Here is a 13,185-nt window from a genome sequence, read left to right as displayed (position 1 = left end):
ATATGCAGGAAACTTGAAATGCTGGAGAGCTTGGACAAATTTGCCTGTAGCAACTTTGGCCTCGCGATTAGCACCAAGGAAACAGGAGTTGTGCACGACCTGCATCAGACAGCCCTGTGAGGATTAAACATCCTTGTGAGTGGGCAGAAGCTCTCAGTAGTGGAGGGATCTGTCAACATTGCTGACAAAGTCATGGACAAGATGGCAAAAGCCAGCTCTGCTTTTGGAAGACTGAGAAGTAAAGTGTGGGAATGGAGGGGGATCTGCCAACATGCAGGTACAGCAGGCAGTGAAGAAAGCGAATGGCATGTTGGCCTTTATAACAAGAGGAATCGAATATAGGAGCAAATAGGTCCTTCTGCAGTTGTACAGAGCCCTAGTGAGACCACACCTGGAGTATTGTGTGCAGTTTTAGTCCCCTAATTTGAGGAAGGACATTCTTGTTATTGAGGGAGTGCAGCATAGGTTTACAATGTTTTAATTTCCGGGATGGCGGGACTGTCATATGCTGAGAGAATGGAGCAGCTGGGCTTGTACACTCTGGAGTTTAGAAGGATGAGAGGGCATCTCATTGAAACATATAAGATTGTTAATGGCTTGGACATGGTAGAGGCAGGAAACATGTTCCCGATGTTGGGGGAGTCCAGAACCGGGGGCCACAGTTTAAGAATAAGAAGTAAGCCATTTAGAACAGAGACGAGGAAACACTTTTTCTCACGGAGAGTGGTGAGTCTGTGGAATTCACTGCCTCAGAGGGCGGTGGAGGCAGGTTCTCTGGATGCTTTCAAGAGAGAGCTAGATTGGGCTCTTAAAAATAGTGGAGTCAGGGGATATGGGGAGAAGGCAGGAATGGGGTATTGATTGGAGATGATCAGCCATGATCACCTTTGAATGGCAGTACTGGCTCGAAGGGCCAAATGGCCTACTCCTGCACCTATTGTCTATTGTTTATTGTCCAACAAACCAAGCTAAATGTGTATCGTGTTGTTGTCAAGCCCACCTTACTTCATGCTTGTGAGATGTGCACAGTGTAAGTCAGGCCTGCTAGATAAACTAACCACTTCCACACGAGCTGTCTGCACAGAATACTTCACAGCAAGTGGCAAGACAAGATTCCAGACACAGAGACTCTGTCCCACACAATCCTCCCCAGCATCTACACATTGCTGAAAGATGCGCGGATCAGATGGCAAGGACATGTCAGAATAACATCAGATGACAGAATACCAAAGCAGCTACTTAATGGAGAGCTGACTGAGAGAAAACGATCGTGCCGGACATAAAAAAGACTCACTTCTAACATCACCGAAGAGTTTCAACACTGACACACGCCACTAGGAACAACAAACACTGGATTGTCCTGAATGGCATAACTGCGCAAAGTGGTGTCTGCTCACATGAGGAAGCTGGAATGGAGGAAGCAAAGAGAATAAGTTAATCTTGAAAATGATAAACCATTGATGCTGCAGCAATCCCACATCCCTTTCACCTATCTGTAGAAGGATCTATCTAGCTCAGATTGGTTTAATCGTCCATCTCTGTACACATCGCAACACTATAAACTTGACACCGAGTGATGAACGACAATACTTTCTCTGGCACAACGTGGTGTCACCCTGAAATTTCATCTGGGGTAATCAAGAAATCTGATCTTCCCACTCCCCCCCCCGCCCCACCAAAAAAAAACTGTTGCGGCTGGAATTAGGTGAGTGGTTCATTAAACATTTCAAAACTGATAATAGATTCTTTTGTAAAAGATATGAAGAGGGATCGTCTCAGTGAACGGCAGAACATGTTTGAGAGGCTGGATAGCCTTCTCTTGTTCTTGAATGCCAGATAAATACTGTCTTGTTAGAGATAGCCACATCTGAAGAGTCTGAAAAATGGAAATGTGTAGATACTACAGATATAACTAAGCTCCATATATTTTAAAGATTAGTTGTAAAATTGAATGGCATGAGATCTTAAACAAGACCAGAGAGTAAAAATGCTCTAAATCCACCCTATATTCAATTTGTAAAATGGGATTTGGTCCAGAAGAATCACATTGTCTCTGGGATTCTATGGCCCCCATATTAGCTCTGAAGACAACAATACCAATGTGGAACACATTAGTTTGAAGCTGTATAATGTTAGATTGATATCTAGTGCATGATTGTCTTTGATGTCTAGAGGAAATGTCACAGAGTTCTTGGTAGATTTCCCTGCGGTATTGAGATCCTTGCAAGAAATTAAAACCTAGATTTTTCTACATAGCTAAATATGATTACTATTTATTTTCATAACCTCGAAGATGTACCGAGCCATTTTCTAGCTAATGAAGTACATTTGATGTGTAGACATGATTATGTGGGAATTGTACTGGTGAATTCATGTAAAGCAAGGGCCCACACACCACTGTGATAATAACAAATTGTTTTTTTCTGGTAAAATTGGTTGAGCATCAAACAATAGTTGGAGCATTCAGAGCTTCTCGACTTTTCTTCAGAGGTGCCATCCACCTGAGGAAGAAGGAAGGGCCTTATGTGTCACCAGCAACTATAAAAATGTAGGACCTTCTCAATGGCACGAAGTGTCACACTAAATTTTGTGGTCAGTTTTATGTATGTGTCAATTGAAACCATTGCCTTTTGAATGAGACCTCAACTGACTGAGTTTCTGTTGGTCAAGGCAAGCAGTCACATCAAAATAGGTGGAAATAAGTTAGATAAAGCCAAGTAAAACCAGTGCTTAAAGAGTTAAAGCCAAGAACCTTTGTGTCACTTTCCAAAATGTAATTCTCATCCATGCAAGAAATTAGAAAAAGCAAGGCAGATATATAGAATGCATTTGTCAAAGAATGAGTGATTGGGACCAGCGCATACCTAGACATCATTGGTAATATATGGTGGCCTTTTCTGATGTTCTGTACAGTTGTAAAACTGAAATATAGGAAGATTAACATTGCTTAACTTCAAAAGTGGTATTTTGTGAGCACTTACAATTGAGCAGATTTGGTGCAGTCCCAGCCTTATCTGCCACAAGTAATTTTCCACAAATGTACACAGGATAAAAGTACAAATTCCGGAATAATTCCAAGGAATCTTACGCAATCCTCGTAATTTTCCCTCTCTTGCCCCTTCTAGCTACTGTTATTAAATATTTATTGTCGCTCATTAAAGGGATTTGTAATTGGTCAGCCTCCCTAAACAAGCTTTACATAACTGTTCTTGTCTATCAGGAGACAGACAATGACAACTTTAATTGGTTTAGAATCTGTTCCAGGGAGTTGCACCCTTAGTGGCCATGACCTCTGAGTCGTTCAGACATCCAGAATCCCCGCAGTGCGTTGTTCTCTGAATAGACAACACCCTGCAGAAGGAAGATTGCAAATGCTCACAATAAATCATGATGAATATTTAAATCCTTGGCTAGCTGCTCCTGACTCTGGAATGATTCTGAATTTCTCTCACACACTCACAGCACATGTTCACAAATTTACCTGAAGCATTGATTTCAAGCACTGGAACTGCTAGCTGAGCAAATGCAATTTATAATTTCTGCCAATTGGTTTGATTCATTTTCCTTTCATCATGCACGTCTACTAATTTAACATATTGAATCCTTTGTCATTTCAACTCTTAAGATACTTATTTCGCATCCCTACCCATTCAAGGCAATTTACAAAGGCCAGTTAACCTACAAACCTGCATGTTTTTGGAATGTGGGACGAAGCCGGAGCACTTGGAGGAAGTCCACCTAGTCACAGGGAGAACGTGCAAACTCCAAACAGACAGCACTCCAGGTCACAATGGAACCCAGGACCCTGGCACTGTGAGGTAGCAGGTCTATGTGCTGCAACACTCTCACCTCACTCCATGTAGAGGGATCTTTCCCCTCTCTAACTGAATCAGACAGCAAGGTTTCAATAGACAATAGACAATAGGTGCAGGAGTAGGCCATTCGACCCTTCGAGCCAGCACTGCCATACAATGTGATCATGGCTGATCATCCCCAAACAGTACCCCATTCCTGCCTTCTCCCCATATCCCCTGACTCTGCTATTTTTAAGAGCCCTATCTAGCTCTCTCTTGAAAGCATCCAGAGAACCTGCCTCCACCGCCCTCTGAGGCAGAGAATTCCACAGACTCACCACTCTCTGTGAGAAAAAGTGTTTCCTCATCTCCGTTCTAAATGACTTACTCCTTATTCTTAAACTGTGGCCCCTGGTTCTGGACTCCCCCAACATCAGGAACATGTTTTCTGCCTCTAGCGTGTTCAAGCCCTTAACAATCTTTTATGTTTCAATGAGATGCCCTCTCATCCTCCTAAACTCCAGAGTGTACAAGCCCAGCTGCTCCATTCTCTCAGCATACGACAGTCCCGCCATCGTTCATGAACAGCCACAAATGTTGTCAGTCCCTGGCAGAGCCGACATGGAGCAAAGTGCATCTATGTGTCGTAGTGTTATGATCTCTTGTAAACTTTGGTAATATAGTCTGAAAAGTATAAGGGGAATAGAGTACTGACACAAGATGAGACTAGGTGTTTTATCGTTGATAAGGTGAAAGTTATATCAATTTTTTGATGGGGTATCTTCCTTCAAATTAATCCAAACCTGTACACTAGCAGTTGCTGTCTAACCAGATATAGAAAAGCTTCAGTCATAAACGTGAAAATATTAACATGAGATATCATTGACCTGAAATATTAATTCTGTGTCTTTCTCACAGACGGTCTAAAATGTTGAGTATCTCCAGCATTTTCTGTTTTATTTCAGAGTTCCTGAATCTGGACTATACAATTGTATTGTAGTAGTAAATAATAATAATAATAATAATAATAATAATTTTATTTATAGAGCACTTTAAAAACAAACATAGCTGTAACAAAGTGCTGTACATCACTAATAATTGACAAAAAAGTTAATACACTCCAAAAATAACAATCAAAAGAAATAGTAGGAAAAGACATGTAAAATAAAGAAACATCAAAAACACCACAAACAGAAGCAAAGCCTCAGGCATGGTCAAATGCCAGGGAGTACAAATGCGTTTTAACACTGGATTTGAAGATGGACAGTGAGGGGGCCTGTCTGATGTGCAACGGCAGGGTGTTCCAGAGTGCCGGAGCAGCAACAGAGAAGGCTCTATCCCCTCTGAGCCTCCGACTAGACCTCGGTACCTCCAGGAGCAGCTGACCAGCTGACCTGAGGGACCGGGCAGGAGCGTATGGGTGGAGCAGCTCAGAGAGGTAAGGCGGGGCGAGCCCATTCAGAGATTTAAAAACAAATAACAGTATCTTAAAATGAACCCGAAAGTGCACTGGGAGCCAGTGTAGGGAGGCCAGAATTGGCGATATGTGCTCCCTCTTTCGAGTCCCTGTTAAAAGGCGAGCAGCAGCATTCTGAACCAACTGGAGACGAGCCAGTGAAGAACGAGCAACACCAAAATAGAGCGCGTTACAGTAATCCAGCCTAGATGTAATAAAGGCATGGATTAATGTCTCAAAATGCTGCCGCTCGAGAATGGGCTTCACCTTCGCCAGCTTCCTTAGGTGAAAGAAGCTGGACTTAACCACTGCGCATATTTGGCGATCTAATTTAAAGTCACTGTCCATCCTAAAACCCAGGTTCACAACTGTTGGCTTCACGTACCTTGACAATGGACCTAAATCAACAAATGGAGGCTCACAGCAGCCATTGGGATCAAATAAAATCACCTCTGTCTTCTTTTCATTAAATCCAAGAAAGTTTAGGGCCAACCAGGACTTAATGTCATCAAGACAAGACAGAAGCGATTTTCAAGTTCAAAAGAATCCAAATTTCCGCCACAACATTTTAAGTAGAAACAAGGAACCGCAAATGCTGGTTTACAAAAAAAGACAAAAAGTACTGGAGTAATTGGGGGGTCAGCTGGAGAACATGGGTAGGTGACATCCTGACCTGTAAATATTCATGCTCTCCAAAGATGCTGCATGACCCACTGAGTTATTATGGCACTTTGTGTCTTTTTTGGCATAATATTAACCGTTACAATTAACAGGCTAATATTATAAATGATATGCGGTTATGCTGCCAATACATAAAAGCCTTCGGTGTGTGTACAATTGTGGGCTCTGGAACTTAGGAAGGATATGTTAGGAAGGAGTAGCTTGCAGATTTATCAGTTTATTACCGGAACTCCAAATGTCCCAGTATTAAACGAGTAAGTAGATTCTAAGGCAGTCTGAAGAAAGGTTCCAACCCGAAATGTCACCCATCCTTTTTCTCCAGAGATGCTGCCTGACCCGCTGAGTTACCCCAGCACTTTATGTCTATTTCCAGTGTAAACCAACACCTGCAGCTGCTTCATACACTGTAGATTATGGGGATTGGCCATTTACTTCACATTTGTGTCCCTAGAATATCGATGGTTGGGTGATTTTATTTTAGGATTTTGAAAGGAATTGAGAAAAGTATTTAATTCTGCTGGGGGGACTTCCTTTGCAGAGTCTGCCATGGTCGTAATGTTTCCAGCATCGTCACAGGTGTCTCCACCCATATGTGCAGGGTCTCATCCATGGTTCAATAGATTTTTTTCCTGCCTTTGGATCAGAGAATTGACGGTACACAAAAATGCTGGAGAAACTCAGCGGGTGCAGCAGCATCTATGGAGCGAAGGAAATAGGCAACGTTTCGGGCCAAAACCCTTCTCAGAGAATTGAATTGGGAATCCGCCAGCCCCTATGTTGGGAGTCCATACACTGACCAGGTGATTAAATAGAGTCTCCGCGTGCTGACCAGTCATGTAACAGAAACTGGAATCTGTTCTTGTACATCCTGGAAAGGAAATACTGGTTACTGGTGTGTTGAAACTGTTTGGGCGCTTAATGCTATAGTTGTCATGCATGCTCAAATGTTGTTAGTTTGTGAGATTCTTTTTCTTTGAGACGTTATTAAATTCATATATTTAATCTAGTCAATGAATGGAAAATAGACTCAGCTTTATAGCAAGTTGACTGAACCATCATGACACTTCCCTACGTTCCCAGTGCAACACTGGGGATGGTATTCCAGTATTTACGGGTATTACAAGGCTCAGCCCAGCCACCCCCACTCATCCCCTCTCCCATCAGGCAAAAGGTACAGAAGTGTAAAAAAGCACACCTTCAGATTCAGTGTTTAAGAAAAAACTGCAGATGCTGGAACAATCGAAGGTGGACCCTAATGCTGGAGAAACGCAGCGGGTGAGGCAGCATCTATGGAGCGAAGGAATGGGTGACGTTTCGGGTCGAGACCCTTCTTCAGACTGATGGGGGGGGGGGGGGGGGGGAGGATGAAGGAAGAGGCGGAGACAGTGGGCTGTGGGAGAGCTGGGAAGGGGAGGGGATAGAGGGAGAAAGCAAGGACTACCTGAAATTGGAGAAGTCAATGTTCATACCGCTGGGGCGTAAATTACACAAGTGAAATATGAGGTGCTGCTCCTCCAATTTACAGTGGGACTCACTCTGGCCATGGATGAGGCCCAGGACAGAAATATCGGATTCGGAATGTGTGTGTGTGTGTGTCAGTGTGTGTGTGTGTGTGTGTGTGTGTCAGTGTGTGTGTGTGTCAGTGTGTGTGTGTGTGTGTGTGTCAGTGTGTGTGTGTGTGTGTGTGTGTGTGTGTGTGTGTGTGTGTGTGTGTCTGTGTGTGTGTGTGTCAGTGTGTGTCAGTGTGTGTGTGTGTCAGTGTGTGTGTCAGTGTGCGTGCATCAGTGTGTGTGTGTGTCAGTGTGTGTGTGCAGTGTGTGTGTGTGTGTGTCAGTGTGTGTGTGTGTGTGTGTCAGTGTGCGTGCATCAGTGTGTGTGTGTGTGTGAATTCTGGCCGCGCTGCAATATCCGGTGTTGATTCTGTTTCAGGTGAATGATGCGTCGTGAGATGAAGGAAGGGATGTGTAATTATTGAAAAGCAGTGAATCTTTACAATGTAATAATGCAGCCCTTGTCCTTCATGGCTTTTAAGTCATTTCTCATTGATCTCTAATTATTGGCGATTGATTCCGCGGAGAGGGGTCCCGGCCAGACAGGACTTTTTTTTCCCTCTCTCTCTCTTTTCTTTCCGACGCTTTGAGTAATTCTCAGCTTCGGAAAGATTTCCAGGGCAGCCTTGTGTTTCTGCAACCCTTCAAGTATCTGTATTCAATATCAGACCCTTAAATCGTCGGCAAATCCACAGAGTCAGCGGAATAATAGATCGCCGCATTCATTCACGGAAGAGAGTAGTTTTCGATTTGGAAGGACAAATTAAGTGGGACATTGTCTCTGACAAAAAAAAAGGGGGGAGGGTGGATTGAAGGATGGTTTCTTCGATTTTTTATTTTTGTGTTTCAAATGATGGAACGGGCTGGAGAGCATCGCGGAATCCCGGAGCTACACCTCCAACCCGCTGGACAGACAAGGTAATGGCCAGGCATTGATTAGTGATCAGATCAGCAGCGAGATTCACTTCCCCCAGCGCCGAGTCGACCACAATGACTCCCGAAGATAATATGTGGAGTCCAATTGATGGAGCAAGTTGGACTTTCTCACCCCGCCCCCTCTCCCCCCCAAATTCATCAATGAGGAGATGTTTGTTTTCTACTTGGAATCAATTGTGTGTTTTCTTTTTTAAACATAGTTAAATCTATAGATCACAAGTTGTGACGGCTCATGAATAAAGGGTATATATATATATATATATATATATATATCAAGCGGCAAGGTGCAGAGGAGGCGCCCAGTCCTGTACACTCAGTTTGCAATGACCTTTTTAAGAGTCAGGATAAGGCACAAGGGTTGAGTGAGTGAGGCACACACACACACACACACACATACACACACATATAGACAGCATTACTTGATTTGACTGCTTCACACGCCACGGGACTTCAAGCAGCACAACTTGAATCTCAAAGATTTCTCCCAGGCCAGGTATGCAATTATTTATATTTGCTAATTTCGTCTTTTGCACAGGTATACATTTCAGAAATCGTTTTGCACAGATTCTGTTTTTAGGTGTGCAAATGAATTAGCAATGTGTGTGTGTGTCAGGAGATATTATACAGGCTTGCGTGCATGTTTGTCAAGACAGCTTCATTTAATAGTCTTTACCTTGAGAGATGGATTATGTACAGATAAAGCAGAAATGAAAGCTGCCTCTACCATTGCGTTACACCAGAAGTACTTTGGGTGAAACCTTTTTATTTATTTATTTTTTTCATTTTTATAAATGACCGGTTTTTGAAAAAGTTTTATGAAGAACAGCAATTAGTCATAAAACCATAGAGCTATTGTGAAGGTAGCTGTTCATAGATTATTTTAATTTTATTAATTAGTGTATTTGTTCTGTGTTTGCACAATGAATTAAATGTCTCTTTCCCGTGTTGACCAGGTAGTTGATCTGGTGTAACGTGGCCTCATGAAGCGTCATCTGCTGGAGTGACTTGGGGCATCTGTGTCTACTAGCATGTAGTGTTAGAGGTCCAGGCACCGTCTAGATAATTAAATAGGCTACCCACATGCTGACCAGTCATTTGAATTTGTTGTTGTATATACTAGGCAGGAAATATTGGTTCCTGGTGCATTGAAACTACTTGGCCACTTTGTCCATAGTTGTGAAGCATATTCAATTTTTTTTTTAATTTAGTGAGACTATTTTTCTTTGTGATGTTATTAATTACAAATATTTAATCTAGTCAATGAATGGAAAATGGACACCTTGAAAAATGTTGAATGTACAATGTCAATTTTCATTCTCTCTTGCTATACAATCCAAAGAGGGTTGAAATCCTACTAATCTTTCAGGCATCCCATTACTTGATTTCTACAGAAGTTATTCAGTTTATTTTATTTAAACCATGCAGTCAGGTTTAACAGTTTTCGAACGGGATCTCTTTAGACTACCTCATAGACTCTGCATCAAATTTGAAAAGTGAGTCTATTCACCCTATTCTTCCCCAAAATAAATTTCGTCACCCTCCCCGTCAGTATCAATTTGTCGAACAACTCTAATCAACAAATTGATTGATTGAGAAATGAGGGAAAACTTTTTTACCCAGAGAGTTGTGAACCTGTGGGATTCTCTGCCACAGAAGGCAGTGGAGGCCAATTCACTGGATATTTTCAAGAGAGAGTTATATTTAGCTCTTAGGGAGTTAGCTCTTAAAGAGTGTAATATATTATCTGCATTTAAATCAAACCGAGTTGATCTGCCATGGACTCAATTTATTGCGAGGAAATGCAATGGCATTGACTGGGGATCCCAAGCTTGCTGGTGGCTTTTGTGGATTGATTAAACTTGCATCATCCAAATCACCCGTGAAATATTGATGCAATGTCCTGACTGCAAGAGTCCACATTATTTGCTAACCTGCTTGATGAACATTTGACATACTTTACTCAGTGTAAGTAAAATGCATTTCAAACCAAACCATAGCCAACTAGTCATGACAGTAACATTACACGGTGAGTCCAATATAATTGTTGTATTGTCCTTGTGGGGCAGCGCGGTGGCACAGCTGGTAGAGTGCCAGATACCAGGGTTCGATCCTGACCTCTGGTGCTGTCTGTTTGGAGTTTGCATGTGCTCCCAATGGCTGCATGGGTTTTCTCCGATTACCTCCCACAACCCAAACTCAGAGGTTAGTATGTTAATTCACTTTTGTAAATTGCCCCTAATGTGTACAGAGTGAATGAGGAAGTGGGATAACATTGAACTAAGTGACTCGGTGCCCAAAGAGCCTTTTTCCATGCCGTATCTCTGAATTAAACCAGCAAAATCATTTCCCAAGATAGGCACAAAATGCTGGAGTAACTCAACGGGATATGCAGCGTCTCTGGAGACAAGGAATAGGTGATGTTTTGGGTCGGACCCCTTCTGAGGAAATCTGTCAACCCGAAACGTCACCTATTCCTTTTCTCCAGAGATGCTATGTTATTCTGGCATTTTGTGTCTATCTTTGGTTTAAACCAGCATCTGCAGTTCCTTCCTACCATTAATCATCTGCCCATTTCACCAGTCCAGTCTCCTCTGAAATCCATATCTATCATCATATTCTTCATCACACTTCTGCGATCAGTGTCATTTATAGTCCTGTGGTAGACACAATATGCTGGCGTAACTCATCGTGACAGAGACCCTCAACGTCACCCATTCCTGCCTGTCCCGCTGAGTTACTCCAGCATTTTGTTCCTACCTTCGATTTAAACCAGCATCTGCAGTACTTTCCTCCACCTTTTGTCCTGATACTGGTTCCTTGACTTGATGTTGGTTTCCTTCTGTGCTCCGATCAATTGAGTCATGAGGTTCATGTCCCACTTGTGGAAAATTTAGACTGACACCTCTGTGCAAAACTCATTGGAGTGTAGCATCCTCATACTTCAAACAAGATGTTAAAACACATCATGCTTTGTTCTTCAGTTGAGGCCGTAAAATATTCCGCAGCATAGTTTTGTAAAATAATGAAGTTCTTCCCCTGTGTATTGGACAATTTGTGCCTCAATCAAAATAGGTTATTAATTTCTTTTCATATTGCTATTTTATGTTCTTGCTGTTGTATTTATTACATTTTTTCAATGATTGTATCATTGGTGTTAAAGTTCTTTGAGACAACTCAAGGACAGAAAGGCTTTGTATTTTGAAAAGTTAGAGGAAGGGTTTAGGGTTCTGTGAATGTTAGTCATTTGTGTTACTGCTAGGGCAATACAATAGGATAAGAATACATCGCTGGAAGAGCTCAGCGGATCAGGCAGCATCTGCGGAGATGAAATTGACAGCTGAGGTTTTGGATCGGGGGCCTTTTTCAAATATATGAATAACTTGTCCTTTCTCCCATTGACGTAATCAGCAAAAGGAGAGTTCAGCACCTATCCCTCTGACCTCTCTCTCTCTCTTGAGTGCTTGAAGATTCCTCTTCTCCCCCAGTTCTGGTCATTTCATGTGAATGATTTTCACTTCACTATTCGACACAAAAAGCTGGAGTAAATCAGTGGGTCAGACAGCATCTCTGGAGAAAAGGAATAGGTGATGTTTCAGGTGGAGACCCTTGCTCAGACTGGGTTCTTCAGACTAATTTCACTATTAATGGCATAATATTCATTTTCTGTGATCCTTCAGTGTCTTCCCCCCCCCCCCCCCCCTCCTATCTCCCCTCGCCCCCCCCCCCGCCCCCCCCTCCTCTCTCTCACCCCTTAATGCCACCCATTTTAGCACTCCACCTCAGTTGATAAACTAAAGAAGACATAGATAATGTGGCAGCGATTAGCATTCCCCTTTTTACAAATAGCATTTTTTATGAATGCATTGGATTGGCTTTTCATCTTTTCGTAAAGTTCGTTGTACATGTGGTGCAGGATGTAGGGTAAAATGGGTCATGTGTAAGGAAGAGCTAGTACTCCTGAGCCCTGACCCAAAAAGCCACCAATCCATGTTCGTCTGTGTCTTTGTCTGACCCGTTGAGTTACTCCAGTATTTCTTTTTGCTCTTGATCCGAGCTATGCGTGCATCGATATATGCAGGAAAACAGAGGAATAAAAATGAAGGGGACAAGAAAAATAAAACTTTCTGGATTAAACAAATCTTTCTGGGTTTGGCAACATCCCATGATTTTATTCTTTGTATTTCTAGTTTTCAGGGAATCTAAACTGGGCCTTTCCCTTAGTTTTCACCTCCAATTCTCTCTTAAGATGACATGATTCCATAACATTTAACAGTAAATAGGTCAGTTTAAAAGTCAGATAAGAAGCTCTTGCAGTGTTTCAGTGGAGTGCACGAAACCTTTGTGCAGAAATAAATCAATGGTTTCTTCCTCATGAGCCTTGACTTTATTGGGCTATAATGTACTGTCTTAATTTGTCATACTGAGGACGGAGAGTTGCAACATACTTTTCCCTGCATATGAACTTCTGACATTTTAAAGAGTCCAGTGTCCCATATTTTATGATCTGCGGATTAAATATATATTGCACTGCACAGACTTGCTTATAGAATCCAATAATCTCAATTTGATGTTCATATAAAAGGATTTAGTGAGTGCAGTTAAACCCTTCTCGAGTAACATAAATGCAGACGTGCCGGGCTTATTCTGAAGAGAAGAAATAAAAGAAGACTTTCAAGTGCATCCTTCAAGTGGAAAGCGTCTGAGCCTTATTGATTTTGTATTTATAGATGTGCAAATGTGGATTTGTCTTCTCTTTCTTTTCCCCCCA

The 13,185-nt window shown here is 42.2% G+C and overlaps 1 long non-coding RNA gene across 1 annotated transcript in view; it reads left to right on the top strand.

Moving 5' to 3' along the window:
* The first annotated feature begins 7,884 nt into the window (after positions 1–7,884).
* Positions 7,885–13,185, top strand: part of LOC129712272 (uncharacterized) — a 49,673-nt gene continuing 44,372 nt past the window's right edge. The window contains exon 1 of the long non-coding RNA XR_008726024.1: positions 7,885–8,910. This is a non-coding gene — a long non-coding RNA (uncharacterized LOC129712272). The remainder of the gene's footprint in view (positions 8,911–13,185) is intronic.

Source organism: Leucoraja erinacea, chromosome 32 (assembly GCF_028641065.1).
Source record: "Leucoraja erinacea ecotype New England chromosome 32, Leri_hhj_1, whole genome shotgun sequence".
Classification (NCBI taxonomy): Eukaryota; Metazoa; Chordata; class Chondrichthyes; order Rajiformes; family Rajidae; genus Leucoraja; species Leucoraja erinaceus.
This window is presented reverse-complemented; position numbering and strand designations above follow the sequence as displayed.